The sequence below is a fragment of the Pan paniscus genome, chromosome 17 (assembly GCF_029289425.2).
Source record: "Pan paniscus chromosome 17, NHGRI_mPanPan1-v2.0_pri, whole genome shotgun sequence".
NCBI classification, from domain to species: Eukaryota; Metazoa; Chordata; class Mammalia; order Primates; family Hominidae; genus Pan; species Pan paniscus.
The window spans coordinates 57991175-58009787 of record NC_073266.2 but is presented as its reverse complement, the minus strand read 5'-3'; positions in this window follow the sequence as shown (position 1 = coordinate 58009787).

Genomic DNA, 18613 nt, shown 5'->3' with positions numbered 1-18613 from the left:
TCTAAAAGTGAATAAGTGAATCCGTTGCCTTTTTGTCCAGATTCTTGTTCTTTTTAAGAGTGCCCTAAGGCCAGTAGAAAGAAGATTTTACCTAATGTCAATCAGCTAGTTAGTTACAGCAAGAGGGTGGGAGGTTCGAGTTCAATCCCTTACTCTCTTCAATATTTTATGTTGGTTTCTTTTGGATAAAATTCCATACATAATTAGGATTAGTGCTAATTCTAAAATTCAGTCCCATTTTAGGACAATCACTACCTCCCAAGTAACATGAAATCTCTCCTAGAAGTTCTTTTGAACTCCCTCCCTGGAATGTCCACATAATGTGATATGATAGCAATGTTGCAAGCAGAACTTCAGAGATGTAAAAACTAATTTACCATACCATATTCTGGGCAACTTAGACTAGGGTATCCAGGATATACTTGAGAGACAGCTAAACGGTACCTATGACTGATTTAATGATCTGAACAGATCTGAAACAATGTTGTGAAAATATTCATAAGAAGAAAGTTGTTAAAAGAGGAATTCTATACTATCTAAGTGGTAGTATATTTGTACCCCAGCTATCTCAGATAGACCCAGGAAGGCTAGCACTTCAAATTTGACTTGTAGAGTTCTTTGCAGACATGTTACTAATCACAGGTTCTTAGGCTCCTTTGCAATAGAAATTGACATGAGACCAAGCAAGTTTCCCAGAAAAGGCTTTAGTAAGACTTATGATTGAAAAGGTTAGGCACAAGAGAGACAGTAAAGCAGTAAGTGTTGTCTGGCTGCCTCCCCAAGAAGAGTGCATTGCAGTGTTTTGAAGAGGGTGAGAGGAATAATGCCTGAGGTAAGTGAGCATCATTACATGTGTGGTGGGAGTGCTGGATGTGCAGGCACAGTAAGAAATCATGTTAACACACCTATTGCATGATCAGAAAATAGTGGATAAGCTTCTTCTTGGGTGGAGCCTTAAGTATTGTAATAAGGCAATGGTTACAGTTGGCCCTTTCCTGGTCTTGTACGCATGAGAGTGGTAGAGTCAACTGCTTTGCGTAAGATTTATACCAGAATGTTGCTATCTTAACTTTTTCAAATAACTTGCAAGGTCTTAGCAGGTTTGGCACCAGTGGGGAAAGTGGTGCAAGGTCTGTTTGTTAGCGGATATGCGTAGAAAAGTATATTAATGTAGGTGGATACCAGTCTCTCTTGTTTCCACTCTGTCTCAGACGGACCAAACTTAAGTGTTCTCTCCGCCTCAACACCTGGTCTGACATACATTGATTTTCTGAACTTGCACAATTAAAATAATAAAGGAATTGAAAATAGATATCTTAGAGCTAATTCAGTTCATTTCCTAGAATTTGGTGATGAGGAAGTGTTATGTCCAAGGTCTCAGATTTAGCTGGTTGTTTACCAGAGGTTTTAATCCAATCAAGTCCCTGCCACAGCTTATTTTGTTAAAGCAATCAAACATAGACTGGTACAGCCTAATCTATGGAAAGTACTTGTTGTCTTCTTTAATGGTTTACATTTTCAATATGTGATGGTTCCTGTCCTGTTAGATTTTAGTCCATCAGACACAAATTGTCTTCTTTAACAACTTCCACAGACTAAGACAAACAGTGCAAACCTCAGGAGACATCTAAAATCAGTTGGTCAATCTATTTTAGTCAATTAAATAATTGTTTCATGAAGAGAATCCAAAGTTATTTTGGGCCAAATGACACTTGTTTTGATCTCTGACACCGCCTCATCTCCATCCCGTTATTTCAGTGTCAGAATTGCTCTGGAGCTAACCTGGAAATGGATCTCTGAAGCAAAATTCAAGGATGGCAACAGTTAGCCCAGGTGTTTTGAGAATTGGGAGGGTGTTGGTTTAGTGGGCAAGCTCTAATTTGGATTTTAATAACGGCATTCTCAAGCAATTAACTGAACACACAGGAGAAAATTAAGGAGGAGGTGGAGAAGGAACAGCAATTTATGAACAGCAGCATAACAGGTAGCTAAATGGGACTCAATTTGGTTCAATCAGAGGTAAAATACGCAGGAGAATTAGGCTACAATGTTGCCTTTCATTGATGTAGTAAAAGATGGTTGCATAATCTCCTGAGGATGTTGCAAGCATTTTCCCTTTGTGGAAAGTGAGTGAAAATTGTGAGTGGTGCACACTTATTGTTCTGTGACATATCTGCTCTTTTTAATAGACTACACTGTGCCTGCTTTTTATTTGCTTTTGTCATTAATCAGTTAAGATCAACAGAATGATTTGTACATATTTCTTTAAAATATTTGATGGAATTTTTTTGCAAGAGCATGACTGCAATTTCTTGTTTCCATGCACAATTAGTAAAGTTTGCCCCTAACTGTGTGAAGAGAAACCAAAGAATAACTGGCAAGTGATTGACTATTGGAGTAAACTTTCTTGTAAGAGAATTGTATAAAGCAAGAAGAAAGTGGTGGAGAGCAAGGAATCTGTTATCGTATTGTTCATTTCTTTATAGTAGCGTAGTTGGAAACACATGGAGTCCTGGGAGGTGTGGATGGGAGTGCAGAGTATATATCTGTCAAGAAAGAATGTAACACGCTACTCCCAAATCCTGAAAGGACTGAAAATGATATTGCATTACAAATCTCTCTCTCTAATTCTGGAATGGATTTTTCAATTGTCCTTTTAGAGAATCAGACTTTTATTATGGTAATTAGCTTGTTTACTTAACTGAGAAGCAAACATCTCTGTGATCACTCAGGCTGACAGAAAGAGAGCAGGAGAGCTAATCCATATTCTAATGACTGCAGATGTCAGCACCATCATACACTCATCAGTTTCTAGGTAGAAATTTTCTTACTAATACCCAAACTTATGTCCATTTCAGATTGGTGGTGTTCTTATGTTTTTTGGGAGTTTTTTGTTCGTTTGTTTTTGTTTTGATGTTGTCACTTTCCCACTGGAGTTGGCAATTAAAAATGTCCAGAGTAGATTATAGTTATAGTTAGTCTAAATTAGTTCTTCCCTCCAGAGCTTTATAATAGTAAAGCTACTACATTGATAGCTGTATATACTGCCTCGTGAGCTCAAGTTTTATCCATTTCCAAAATAACACTGCTTTTTCTTAAGCTAGAAACCTGACACAATATATAGAAAGAGATTTAGCAAGGTAACAAGGATTGGTGAGCTACAGTTCTACAGTTTTTTTTGTTGTTTGTTTTTTTGTCAGCAGTATCCAGAGAGGGTGGCCATTTTGGCATTTACTTGTAAGATCAACTGCAATAGCAATAATGGCAGAACTCAGTAGCCAAATTCCTCTTTTGGCTTAGTAACAAATTGCTTATGGCTGTCCAATCCTGACAGCCACCTTTGTGCTTAAGAAACCCATTGAAAATGTGGGCAGCTGAAGCCAAGCTCATTGCCTCATAAAAAAATCAGCCTACTCTAACCACATTACAAACCCATTTGCTGCCTGTTTTGTCTCCAATGATGATCTACTTATTTGGGTTTAATGCATTAAATGAACATGTTGAGTTCTGTAATTCTTATTTTTAAGATTACTCTAATGAAGTGAATAAAAAAATTAAGAAAATGAGTATTTGTCCTTTAGTAAAGAGATTAAAAAGGAGAAATATCACATTTACTCTAAAGAGATCCTATTATACTTTTCTACATTGAATGTCCTCATTAATATTTTTATTATTTGTTTTTGTTTTTAAACACTATTTTAATTTAGTTAACATATAAAAAGTTGACACAAACTTGGAAGCATAAAAATGAGTTCAAATTTGATGGATTTTACACAGCGGTTGATGTTCCTTTTAGTCAGTATAACTTTGAGCATTTGGGTCCCTGATTAAAAGGTTAGTAGTGAGTGACTGTTTCCACCAATGTCTTTTCCTTTTCATTCAGAAACATTTTACTAACCTATCCTCTCTGTTTCTGTGAGCGAATAAAAAAAAAATCTTCTTGACCCTTTCAAGGAAGAAAAGGGCTACTCTCCTTTCCTTCCATAAACCCCAAAACAAATACTCTTGGAAGTGTGAATGGCTCTGTGTTCCCACATCTGAGTTTAAAGAATTCAATTCATTTTCATACATTAAATTATTAGGTGTTGTTTATGTGTGGAGATGCCAATTCATGGCCTGATTGAGCAGTGTGTTTACCATTTTCAGAAAAAGATTTGTGTTAAGGATCATGAATTTTACACCAAAGGCACCCCAAAGTGGATAGGTAGATCTGTCATGAGCCATTCTCATAAAATCATTTGAATATCCCTGATTACTTATGAGATGTTCTGATTTGGCTTAAGGGGAATTCACTTGGATGGAGGGTATTGGTCTTTCAGCATGACTGAATAACCATCTAATTGTATTAATCCCTCTTCCATTGAACTTAAATTTAATGTTGTTAAAAACAGAAAGAGACTATAACACATTTGAATCGATTTTTTTAAATCCACATAACATATCTGGGAAATTCCTTAAAAAAGAGATGAATAAAACTATTATGGTTAAACTATAGTGAGATAATTATTTTCAGGCTTAATTCCTAACCAATGTCAAATGTTCTTTTTTGTTCTACAGGACACAGAATATATTAATTGTCCTGAAAGACTTCACAATTTAAATGTCACTAGAAATTTAGTCCAATTATTTTAAATAATTTTTTGAGACATGTGAAAAGGGTTTGTTTTCTATAACCAAATGCCTTAACCTACTATTATTATTTTTCTCCTTGCTGAATTTTCCTGTGGTCTAGTATTCACACATTGTGACTATTTTGCAATTTTTCTAAATGGTAGTATTGTATGGGCTAATTAAAATTTTTTAAGGTAAAGAAGATATTTGTATCCTTTTCCCTGGACAAATGTTTTGTTTGAAGGCAGACGTGATTATATTGTGGTAGTTCAATTTCTTCTCTTCCACCCGGAATTTCTAGTTATCAGAACTTTGTTTCCTCAAACTAACAAGTGAGTATCTCCAGAGACAAGCAGCTCCTCCGCTTCTAAGGACAAGAGTCAAGAAAGAATTTAAAATAACGGGTAATAATAATACTAATAAATCCAGCAGTTTCTTTAAAACTGATCACGAGGTCAGGAGATCGAGACGATCCTGGCTAACACAGTGAAACGCCGTCTCTACTAAAAAAATACAAAAAATTAGCCGGGCGTGATGGCGGGCACCTGTAGTCCCAGATACTCGGGAGGCTGAGGCAGGAGAATGGCGTGAACCCGGGAGGTGGAGCTTGTACTGAGCCAAGATGGCGCCACTGCACTCCAGCCTGGGTGACACAGCAAGACTCCGTCTCAAAAAAAAAAAAAACAAAACAAAAAACACTGATGTTTAGGAGTAGGTTCATCAGTCTATACAGAACAGAACAAAGGGGGAGGAGAAAATAATAATTTTATCTTATATTTGTATAGACTATGACATAACTATTTTATAGCATTCTTATGTTACATCTTTTTAGAAGCAGTGGGAAATATCATTCCCATGAGAATAAGAGGTAGTAAGTAATCGAATTTTCTGCTTGTGTATAAGTTAGGCAAGGATTATCAAAGTTAAACTTAACAGATAAGGAGAGGGAGGCACAGAATAGTAACTTTGGTGTGCACGGCCTCAAGGATTATATGTAGCAAACCCAAGACTAGAATCCACGTCTTTTGGACCTGAGTGATACTTTTCAAGAAACTAAAGCATTCTCAAATCAATAATCTGGTGTTATGGGCCATTAGCAAAGTTAAAACAATCATAGAATTCCCTTCGAGAATCTCTTTGATTGTCTGAGACCAAAATCAAAGGAGTAAACCATTGAGATATTCCAGGGACAACTCCTTGTGATATAGATTTTCAATTCCAAACTTTTGGTTGGTGGCATTTGGTTATACAATTTAGGTGCTTAAAGAGCACACGATGATGCTACTCTCTAAAGAAAAGAGTTTTATTTTTTATTTTATTTATTTTTTGCGGAGACAGGGTCTCCCGATGTTGCCCAAGCTTCTCTTAACTCCTGGCCTCAAGCAATCCTCCTGCATTTAGCCTCTCAAAGTGTTGGCATTACAGTCGCGAGTGATGGTGCACAGCCTAAAGAGAAAAGTTTTGAAGATCCCATCCAGTTTAAATCTCCATCAAGTTTTTGAAGCTTTACAAAATCTGATTCTGAGGTGGGGTCCAGAAATATTTATGTTAAACAGCCATTCAAGGTGAAACTGATGTAGGTGATCCAGGGACCCCATTTTGTTTAAAGCTAATCTAAATAGATTATGTATTTTGAATTAATTTAAGGTACAAGATGATAAAATATAGTATAATAAATTAGGTGGGTGTATTATTAGGCGTTACTTAAGATAAGTAGCAGTGCTTTATTTACTCACAAAACAGACTCTGTTAGAGCAGAGGGAGTATGTTTCCCCACATCATCAGACCGGCTAACCTGACCTAAAGGGATAGCTTCTAGATGAGGTTGTAGCTAAATTTTTATGGCCCATTTAGCTCTTGGTCTCTTCGCTTTGCCGGCCATCAGAGGGGCCAATTAGTGAAGATGGTTTCAGTACTTGTTTCAGACACAAATCCCTTTCCACTAGGGAATGATGTAAGCCCACCAACATACTTTGCATAAAATGAAAAATCAGTTCTAGAAGGGGCTGAAAAGTCTGATTGTGGGCTAGAGGAAAACAAAGCCATTAATCTTTTGTAGGTGAGTAAAAGGTTGTCCCATGTGGGTTGGGACTGGTACGAGGTAGAATCAGACCTTTGAAAGGTGGTCACACAGCAAAGGCAACTTTGTGTGTTTTAACTGTAATGATAATGCTGAATTCTTACATTTTCATTCCCGAAGCATCAAAATAATTCAGTATATATTTATTCAGTGCTGTTTGGAAAACAGCACAAAATGAAGAAATCTAGCTACATAAGAGGGAAACAAAATATAATTTATTCTGAATATTTATGGCAGTATTTTATAAAATACTTGTGTTTCAGGAAGTTTTTAATCTATCACCCAACTCCTGAACTTCCCACTGAAAATACATTTTCATTGAATTGCATTTAAATTATTTAGCTGTTTTTATGGGCATAAGGTAATCACATACACTATGTATCACACAGTTCACCAAATGTTCATGATGGAGGCTGTCTTTCTGCTAATTAAATCAACACTACTGTTAAGAGAGGAGAAAAGAGTTTGTGATTTTTGTTTTTTGTTTTCCTTCCTCCCTCCCTCCCTTCTTCCCTTGCCGTTCCTTCCTTCCTTCCTTCCTCCTTCCTTTGTCATACCTTCATTTTCTATTTTTTTTATTATGCTCAGTGTCTTTTTTTTAAAAGATAAAATTAAAGTCAGCTGTTAATTAGCTACTTTTCAAAAGTATCCATTAATATTACATAAATTACCACCTAAGAATACAAATAGATTCTTAAGTCTTATTGGAACTAAATAGATACTTTAATTTCCAGGGCACATTATGAAACGAGGCCTATGGAAGAAATCAATACAGATGTAGGAAAGGACTAAGTTATGTGTGTGTGTGTTTGTGTGTGTGCATCTTCAGGTTTTCTATATATTTTTTCAATTGCTAAGCTGCTCTGTGATTAAACGGAACTACCCTGGATGGTCAATTCATCCTCTAGTTTAAACTAGTTTAAGACCAACAACCAAAATTTACTCAGGAGTACCTCAATGTTATTAAAAGATAGTAATAAGTCAAGTTATGGAACAAACAAACAAAAAAGAAATTTAAACGCTTTTCAGAAATTTAGAAGTGCTTATAATTGAATACAAGATATGGGCCATTCTCAATATCTATACACCAATCCTGATTCAGGCCTTCAGAAAATATTTGTATGTCCAAGGTTCAGTATATATGTTAATATATATAATGATAATCAAATTCTGTCAATGTAGTAGAAAAATTACATATTTAAAGGAAATATACAGAGTAATGAAATTATCATCCCCTAAATCATCATCTACTTAATACATTTCAATAAATATTTGCCTTGTTTACCCACTATACTATAGCCTTAGAAAGCGTTATTAGTTTGTTAGGCTTTGCTAGCCTAGAAAGCTAGAGCATGCTATTTAACCTTATGAGTTTCAGTTTCCCCATCTGAAAAAAAACAAACATTTCTGAAGATTTGAAAATTAAATTTAAAAATGTTGAAGCACATAGGCTTTTTCATGAAACAAAGAGGTGGGTAATAAATGGTAGCCAATGTTTTTTCGAAAAACAGCTTTGTGTAAGTCTTACCTATAATGAAATTTGCTCATATTATGTGTACAATTCAATGATTTTTAATAAGCTTACCAAATTATGCAAACATCACGACCATTTAGTTTTAGAAAGTTGCCATCAGATTAAAAATATCTCTTACTCCATTCTTGAAGTCAGACCTCTTTTCCACTTCTAGGTTTAGACTACTGATAATTTATTTTTTGTCCATATAGATTTGCCTATTCTGGACATTTCATACAAATTGATGCATACAATATATGTTATTTTGTAGCCAGATTCTTTCATTTAGCACAATATGTTCATATTAGCATAACATGTTCATATATTGCATATGTTGTGAAAGATTATAGTTTTCTCTTGGAATTACTTTGACACTATCAGAAATCAATTTACCATAATACATGTTTATTTCTGAACTCTTGATTCTGTTTTGTTAATCTGTGCGCCTAGTTTATGCCAATAACACATTGCATTGGTTACTGTAGTTTTATCATGTATTTTAAAATTGTAAATTATCAGTTATCCAATTTTTTTTTCAAAATTGTTTTGGCCATTCTAGATTCTTTTTATTTCCACATAAATTTGGGTCAGCTTGCCAATTTCTGTAAGAAAAATAAAAAAAGAAAAAGGAAGAAAGAAAAGAAAAGAGAAAGAAAGGAAAGAAACAAAGAAAGAAAAAGAAAGAAAAGAAAGAAAGAAAGAAGAGAAAGAAAGAAACAAAGAAAAAGAAAGAAAGAAGAGAAAGAAAGAAACGAAGAAAAAGAAAGAAAGAAAGAAAAAGAAAGAAAGGCAGGCAGGCGCAGTGGCTTACGCCTGTAATCCCAGCATTTTGGGAGGCTGAGGTGGGGGATCAAGAGGTCAGGAAATCTAGACCATCCTGGCCAACATGGTGAAACGCCATCTCTACTAAAAAAAATAAAAACAAATTAGCGGGGCATGGTGGCGGGCGCCTATAGTCACAGCTACTCGAGAGGCTGAGGCAGGAGAATGGCATGAACCCAGGAGGCGGAGCTTGCAGTGAGCCAAGATCGCGCTACTGTACTCCAGCCTGGGCGACAGAGCAAGACTCCGTCTCAAAAAATAAAATTAAAATAAAATAAAATAAATAAGAAAAAAGAAAGAAAGAAGGAGAGAGAAAGAAAAAAAGGAAGGGAAGGAGGGAGGAAGGGCAGAAGGGAGGGGAGGGGAGGAGAGGGGAGGGGCCTGCAAGTATTTGGATAGGGGTAACATGGAATTTATTGACCAGTTTGGGGAAAAATTGCCATCTATATTGAGTCTTTTAATCCATGAATGTAAAATGGCATTCCCTTTATTCAGGTCTTATATAATTTCTCTAGCAATATTTTGTAGTTTTCAGTGTAAAAGCTTCACCATTTTTTTCTTGAATTTAATACTAGTTGTTTAATTTTGTGGTCCTCTTTTCAATGAAATTATTTTTAATTTCAGTTTTGGATTGCTCATTGCTAGTATATGTAAAACAATTGATTTTTTTGTATTGATCTTATATTTTGCATCCTTACTGAACTCATTTTTTTTCTTTCTTTGGTTTTATGTGGTTTCCTTAGGATTTTCTCAATATAAAGTTATGTCATCTGTGAATAAAAACAGTTTTACCTCTTGCATCCTGACTGGTTTGTATTATATTTCTTGACTGCAATGGCTCAAACATCTAATATCATGTTGAATAGAAGTGGTGAGACTGACATCCTTAACAAGTTTAGTGGGAAAATATCTAGTCTTTCACCACTAAGTATAATTTCAACTGTTTTGTAGAGGTCTTTTATCAGGTTGAGGGCATTTTCTTTTATTTCTGGTTTGTTGAGAGTTTTTATCATCAATAGATGTTAAATTTTATCGAATCTTTTTTTCCACATCTATTGAGATGATTATGTGGTTCTTGTCCTATATTCTATTTCAATGTCTTGAACCTGAAGTGGGTATGATAGTAATCCCAGGCTAAAACATAGAATATCTTCTATATTCTCACTAAGCCTTAAACTTTTTGCTTAAACAAATGCTTCCCAATTTAATGTATATCCCTTTTTAATGTCCAGTGTCCAAAAGTTGTTTTGACAATCTATTTCTAGTTTTATTATTGCTTTATGGGAGTGGATTTGCTGTGCTTATCATTCATCCATTTCAGAAGTCACTATACCACCACAACATAGGTATTATTCTTGACCCAATTATTTTATTTTACCTTCAAATTTACTTCCTCTGTAAAATGGGACTAATAATTATCCATTGGGTTGTTAGAAAGATTACATGTATAATATATTTGAAAGCTCTCATTGAAGCATCTTGTATACAGCATATTCAATACACAGTGATTGCATTTGGAGGTCAGATGGATATAACAGAACAAGATCATTCAGAGGTAACTGAAAAGGTTTTTGTGGGACTTCAGTATAACTTGGGGTGCTCTATGGGATGCCCTAGTCAAACTAAGAGAGTATAGATTCTAAAATCAATATTTGCTAATGTTTCTTACTTATTTGTTCTTATGAATAAATCATTTTATATCCCTTTATTTTCTACTTCCTTGTTAAATCAGGGTTACTTTGTGATAATCTGTTTTTCTTCTTGCCTTAGAATATTTTACATTCAGCTTTACCTTAGTTAATAGTGTAACAGTAACTTTGGTGTTTATCTGATTTATTGAGCCCCTTTGGAAAGGCCAGTAGCAAAACCTTTGATACCAACTTACCCTAATAGCACAGAACCTTTAAAAAATTAATGTTACTGCTTATAAGCAGGTTCTGTGTATCACAAATACCTAATATTAACAAGGTGAAGATAAAGAGCCCAGAAATTCAGATAAAATCAAATTTTTTATCTTTAGGTTTGTTTTTGCTACTTCTCACTCAACAATTTGTTTGCTATAGAATATGTGTTCTTATAGATTGGAGTAGTGATGAACTTGTAGGTAATTAAGTGCCAAGGAAGGGACTAAAACTTTATATGGAACTTTTATGAGGTACACTAATTTCAGCTATGATTCATGTCTATCTAACAAGATTGCACAATTTCAACTGGCCATTATGGGATCAAAACCATATTCTGAAATTCTCCAAAATAGATGGTTCTCTTCCCTCTTGCCCTCAATTATTCATTAGTACAAATCAGTGTCCATCAATAATGGCTTCTTGTGTGCAAAAGTTACCCAGGTGGTAATACTACATTTATGACATGTGTATATGAAATAATTATTAAATTATCATCACATATAATTATACATATATATTTTTCAATCCCAGCAGAAAAAGAACATAAGCAAAAGTGTAGGAAGGGAATATAATAAATAGTGACAACTGGACTTAGCTATTTTAATCTTGCATACATATTTTTATCCATTCTTTATTCTCTTTCCTTTATTCCTACTCTTTTCATATGTTTTGTCAACTTACTTTCTCTTATTTCTCATATCTACTTCCCTTATAATTTTTTTCTACACAAACGCTGTCTTGCTTTGGTCTCTATTTTTTTTTCACAAAATGCCTCACTCACACTTCATACTCTTTGTCTTTTCCGTACCATTACAGACATGTCCAAGTATATTGGGAGCAGTTTATACTCCCCAAATAATCCACTCTAAGAAGCAGCTAATTTTATCTTTCAAGTAAACAATTTCTATCCTAGTAGCCATAAATATCTCAACGATGATTCTCTCTACAACATTTTCTTTAAAGTTGGGGCTTTGTTTGGTGTTTTGGTTTTAAACAAACACTCATCCCAGCAGTGCAACTCACCAATATAGAACAGAATTACAATGTACTTCCAGCCAAATTCTGTTTATTGTCAATTTCAGTAGTGTTTCTTATGGTAGCAATTATTCTCTGTAAGCCTGCAAGCAAGCAGCAGAAAACTGAAATCATCAAAGAGTTTTTATCTGCAGCAATTCCAGAAATGGCAGGTAGCTGATAGTTTAAACTTTAGTTCTCTGCAGTGGAATAGTGCAAATAGGAGAATGCCATCTGCCTGCTCCTGGAGGCTTTCTGAAAAATATACCGAAGTTAATAAAGTTTTTGGGTGATATTTGATAACTTTAGTTACTATTCCACTAGATGCTCTGTTGCATACATGGCCCTCTGCTGCTGCCCCAGACATCCCTGAGACAAACTTTACAAGTTGGAGAAGCATTGCATATATATATATATTTATCAGGAAACTTAACATTTAGGAGATAAAGGTTCAGATAATTAGAAAATTGAAACAAACATCCAAATATCTAATTTATATATACACATATTTATTGCATATATTGTATGTGCAATACATATAAATATGCAATATATATATGCAATACATATGTGTATATATAAATTAGATATTTGGATGTTTGTTTCAATTTTCTAATTATCTGAACCTTTATCTCCTAAATGTTAAGTTTCCTGATTTAACCTGAAAAATAGGATAACTGTTGAGATTTACATGAACAGAAACAAATACAAGAAAGGGCAACCAGCTTTGGACTTATTCTTCAGAGAGTTGTTCTTAGGAATTTTCAAGATCTTAGACAGTTAAATCTTAAAACAAAAGAGTGAGTTAAGGGATGATTGTAAAATGTCATCCAGTTTATTCTTCCTGTTGGTGATAATTCCTTTAAAGCATCTTAGACAATAAATGGACTGCCATTTTCTATAAATATTCTAAACAAACTTTTTACATTTATTTCTTTAAATTATTAACTCAACAAATATTTGTTGCTCTCCTTCACTTTCATGCTTTGTGGAAAAGAGTGATAGAAAAATTCTTCAGACTAAACCAGTGAACAAGACAGAACTATTCCTTTAAGCTTACGTACCAGCATAGAAGAACACAAATTGTACAATTGCTTAAGCTGTAATAAGAGTACAAAGGAGCCAAGTAAAGGATACTATAAACAAAGGGCCTTCCTATTGTTTCTAGAGGTTTCCTTGAGAAATTTGCTGAACCATAAAAGGTCAGTTGGAGTTAACTTTGTAAGTGAGCAGAGAGTGAAAGAGTCAGCCCATGAAGAGAAACAGAGTGAGCAAAGGTCCTGAAACAAGAGAGAACATAAAATGACTTTAAAACCAAAAAGAAATCCAGTGTTGTTACAGGATGGAGAGTAATGGAAAAGGTTCATGGTGAGGTTGGTCAAATAGTCAGGGTGGTTAAATATTTTGATCTGTTTTTTAAGAACAATGGAAATATCCTTTAAAGATTTAATCAGGGGAGCAGCATGGGGTTTGTTCTTATTTTAAGATAATGTAGTATGTAATGTAGAGAGTCAACATTCAAGGCCAAGAGTAGATATTAGGTGGTGCTGATCACAATCCTGAAAGACACAATCCAAGGCACCATAGTCATGAATTGTTGCAGGAAGTCAGGGATCCCAAATGGAGGGACCAGCTGAAGCCATGGCAGAAGAACGTGGATTGTGAAGATTGCATGGACATTTATTAGTTCCCCAAATTAATACTTTTATAATTTCTTATGCCTGTCTTTACCGCAATCTCTAAACATAAATTGTGAAGATTTCATGGACACTTATCACTTCCCCAATCAATACCCTTGTGATTTCCTATGCCTGTCTTTACTTTAATCTCTTAATCCTGTCAGCTGAGGAGGATGTATGTCGCCTCAGGACCCTGTGATAATTGTGTTAACTGCACAAATTGTAGAGCATGTATGTTTGAACAATATGCAATCTGGGCACCTTGAAAAAAGAACAGGATAACAGCAATTGTTCAGGGAATAAGAGAGATAACCTTAAACTCTGACCGCTGGTGAGCCAGGAGGAACAGAGCCATATTTCTCTTCTTTCAAAAGCAAATGGGAGAAATATCACTGAATTCTTTTTCTCAGCAAGGAACATCCATGAGAAACAGAATGCACCCCTGAGGGTGGGTCTATAAATGGCCCCCTTGGGTGTGGCCGTCTTCTATGGTTGAAACTGTAGGGATGAAATAAACCCCAGTCTCCCATAGCACTCCCAGGCTTATTAGGACGAGGAAATTCCCGCCTAATAAATTTTGGTCAGAACGGTTGCTCTCAAACCCTGTCTCCTGATAAGATGTTATCAATGACAATGGTGCCCGAAACTTCATTAGCAATTTTAATTTCACCCCGGTCCTGTGGTTCTGTGATCTCACCCTGCCTCCATTTGCCTTGTGATATTATATTACCTTGTGAAGTACGTGATCTTTGTGACCCACACCCTATTCATACACTCCTTCCCCTTTTGAAAGTCCCTAATAAAAACTTGCTGGTTTTGCAGCTTGTGGGGCATCATGGAACCTACTGATATGTGACGTCTCCCCCGGACGCGCAGCTTTAAAATTTCTCTCTTTTGTACTCTGTCCCTTTATTTCTCAAACTGGCCGATGCTTAAGGAAAATAGAAAAGAACCTACGTGACTATCGGGGCAGGTTCCCCGATAATGAATGTTGAAATCCTCAATGATCAATATCCCTAAAGTCTAAAGTCCTGAAAATTACAATCCCAAATGCTTAAAATCCCAATTGTTGTAACCTTGAAAGCTGAAGTTTGGCTGGATGAGGTGGGGAATAGCTGCCCAAAGAAGCCAAAGAAGTTGCTGACTGATTCAAAAATAATTTTGTGCACAATACTATAAGAAGATAGTTAAAAAATGATGTTAGATAGTTGCTCTTAGATTCCCAGTATTGTTTCTGCCAGATATGTGCTCTGTATACGAGTGAATATGGAGTGGATTTCTGCATAGCCAAGGCAACATCGAGCCATGGCATAGAAGATGGGAAAATTTGATAAGGAATGCTCATATCAGTGTATACCAAACCATAGAAGAATTCCAAAAAGAGCAGTGTCAACTAGAAAATGAATGTGAATATATTTTCTGATGAAAGTCATGCCCTACAAGAAGAAAAAAGCAGCTAGTTAGCACAATGCAAGACTACAAAATATAGTTAATGAAGGTGAAGTTTGGTCAGCTCTTATGGACTACCTCTTCACAATTGCCCATAATCTGTCCTACAATACATTTTCATATATGACTATTTTGTTTTTAATTTTTAGGGTTTACTTTTTTTGTGTTTTTCCCTACTATTTTAAATTGTCAGTGTTATTTTTTACAGTTGGCTATGTTATGTATTTTACCTTCACATCATTTCCAATACTGGAGATATAAAATGTATAAGGACTTTCAAAGAGTTCAAATTTATTTTATATATATTTTGCAAATTTGTCTCCATGAAAGTGCATTGTCACAAAATTGTCTTTGTGTATAAGCATTGTTCAAGTACGTAAACGTGTTTAAACCCTCTCAATAAGTGGAGAGATGTTCTTTATGTACATCTGCGTTTGTGAAAGACAAAATTTCTCAAGATCTCATCTTGTAGAGTGACTGAAAATATGGTGGTGACCCAACATGGTTTTTGATCAATCTTGTCAAAAAACAGGTTGTTCATCATGATATTTTGGATGACTGCAGTTACAAAACTGGTGTACATAATTACCAACCATAGTGATATGTGTTTAGACATTTCATTTTTGATTTCTTTATTAACACAGTTCATCTGCTCATAACTGTTATACCTGTGAGACTGCTGTTAGTATAACTGAATGTTAATGCATACAAAAATATGTATGTTATCATTGCTTATTTTATCGTGTAAAGTGGCCTATGAAGTGTTCTGCCATGTTTTATATTTTTCTCAAATAAATCTTCTCTTAAAAATGTAAGTAAATATTTTTTAAATAATTAAAAATATTTTTCCAGAATTATATTTTTGAGATTTCACTCTTTTGGAATTTCAACATCAGGGATTATGGCATTCAGGATTGTGTCTTTTGGGATTATGGTCCAAACTGGTTATTAGGAGACATACTAATTTAACCCAGTGCAGCAGTAGAGATGAAAAGATGTGGGTATTTATATAAATGTTTTAGGTAATAAAGTGACATGAATTGGAATAAACGAAATATGGCACATCCGTTAGTCTATTTGGGCCTCTAAGACAAAATGCCATAAACCAGATAGCTTATAACAACAAAAATTATTTCTCACAGTTTTGGAACTTGGGAAGTCCAAGATAAGACGCCCACAGATTCAGTTTCTGGAAAAGGCCTGATTTCTTGTCCATAGATGGCACTTTCTTACTGTGTTCTCACACGGTGAAAGGGGCAATTTGGCTCTCTGGGGTCTCTTTTATAAGGATACCAACCCCGATTAGAAGATTTCTATTCTCATGACCTAATCATCTGTCAGAAGCCCCTCTTTTCAATCCCATCACATTTGGGGTTAGGTTTCAACTTATGAATTTGAAAGGGACATAACATTAAGTCCATTGCACTATATGAAGGAAAAGAAAATGCCAAGACTCATTCCTATGACTTTAACTTGTATAACTAGAGTAACCCAGGTTCAAAATTAGTAAAGATATTACGCAGACATTTGGCAATACACAGGTTTTAAACTGTGTGGAGTAATCTAGGCTGGTGCAAAGTATCGGAGAGGCTTGGCATACATGTGGCCATTGAGGCCGTGGCCGAAAGCACCTGAGGAGAGAGTAAGGAATAAGAAAAAGATACATAGATTCTGGTGTTTAAAAATTCAATGTTTAAAGTTTCATTAGAAGATGATGAATACCAAAGAATGTATTGGCAGAAATGTAGCAAAAAAAAAAAAAAAATAGGAGAATTTGATTGCCAGGAAGTCAAGAAACATACTGTTCTATGAACAAGAGATTGATACCAGTCATATACTGCCCCCTAATTAGAACATTTTTGTAGAAAGAGCACTTGATTCTAATCAACCACGGACACTAACAGTGCTCGGACCTGCACTGTTTTCTCTTGGAGGAATGTGTTAATCTAAAATGCTTACTCTTGTTACAAAATCTTGAGTGCAGTTGGGTCTACTCTATAGATACACACACACAGACACATATACACATGTATATATAAACTAACAATACATGTAAGAATATATGCAAGAACTCTTTTAGTCTAAAATTTTATCATGACAATAAAAATAATTTTGATATTGATAATATGATATTTTATTATTGACAGTGTATTTATTACAAGAAAAAAATAATTGCAGTTATTTGAACATTATAGAGTTTACCGAATACAAATAATATAGGTTCATCCATATTCATCATGACAAAATGCATCTATGTATACTTTTTATGGGTATATACTATTATATATAATATATAATTGTACATTATGTAAACTATACATCTCAGTTTTTAAAATCTTTCCATATTATATATAAATCTATAATTATTTATGTAGTATATGTATGTTACACATTTATATACAATAATGTTGTTAAGCAGAGGGAAGGGTGACCTACGTCTATGCAGAAGGGATTTAGGGATTTACTATTACTTTCTGTATCACTCTATCAATGCTTTAAATCTTTTTTTTTTTTTCTTATCAAGACAGGGTCGTGAACTCCTTGGCTCAAGTGATTTTCCTGCTTCAGCCTCCCAAAGTGCTGGGATTACGGGCGTGAGCTACCATGCCCAGCCAATGTTTTACATTTTACGAAAGCTACTCGGAGTGATTACTATATAACTTTATCTTAGTCATTGTATGTGAACTACATAAACACAAGAGCGCTTGTGTTTACATTCCCTACTTTGAACTGGATAGGCGTCCATAGAAATGGAACTATAATATAAATTCTTATTTTACTAATTATTATATTCCAGAATACAGAAAACTTCAGAAAAGTGTTTTGAACTTTGAACTTTAGAAACCTCTTTTGCTATGATAATATTGGTTAGTTTTTGATAGAGAATTTATAGACTCATTCCATGAGGAATAAGGAAGCCAGATCACCTATGCACATGAATCTTGCCCTGATCTCAGGATTAAAGTTGTTGAAACAGATTTAGCCCATTTTGAATGAGATTCTATTAAGGAGTTTCTAATAATTCACTGAAGAACAGATTGTGCTTTGTGCTGCACATTCCGCTGTGTACAATGATTTGAAAGGGACTCAATATAATTTGGCTTCTTGTGTAGAAATGATACATGGCATTTTACATTCAATTCTTTAAATTTTTATGTGTTCCATTTCAAAAAATTTAAAAGCTATTTGTCTATAAATGTAATAGTCACTTTTGACATTTTCTAGATTTTTTTTCACTGATCATTTTAAACGTGTCTTCTCAGGTTCTTTCTTATTTCCCTTTTTAATAATTTTTTTCTTCTTGTGACTACTGTCATTCGTGTCTCTATTCTATCTTACCTCTTTATAGGACTTTATGCTTCACAAAAAAAAATTATGATAAGTATTACATTAAGCCTCACTCACTGAGACCCATTGAACTACTTCAGGCATAGCCCATTAAACTTAATTAACAAAAAAGGCAACTCTCTTTTTTTCTCTCTCTCTCTCACACACATACACACGCACACACACACACACGCACAAACACATACACATACAT